The sequence below is a fragment of the Octopus bimaculoides genome, chromosome 5, assembly GCF_046866305.1.
Source record: "Octopus bimaculoides isolate indiv1 chromosome 5, ASM4686630v1, whole genome shotgun sequence".
Taxonomy (NCBI): Eukaryota; Metazoa; Mollusca; class Cephalopoda; order Octopoda; family Octopodidae; genus Octopus; species Octopus bimaculoides.
This window is the reverse complement of record NC_142932.1, coordinates 75,936,429-75,936,666: the sequence shown is the minus strand read 5'-3', so window position 1 is coordinate 75,936,666 and position 238 is coordinate 75,936,429.

Below are 238 nucleotides of genomic sequence, written 5' to 3'. Positions count from 1 at the left end.
AGTCAGACACTCTGTACTTATTTTTACAATTTCTAAAAATAGAAACAAAAATAACAAATTCGACTTCGGCGAGATTTGAGGTGTAAACCAAATAAATGGTGGTATGTTGCCCGATATTTTATAGTCTTTCTTTAAAAAAACAAAAACAAAAAAAAAAAATTATAATGATAGCACAAAATTATTGATATATCCGTTCATTCGCAATACGTTCTGGTAGATTCCAACCTGAATATGCTTA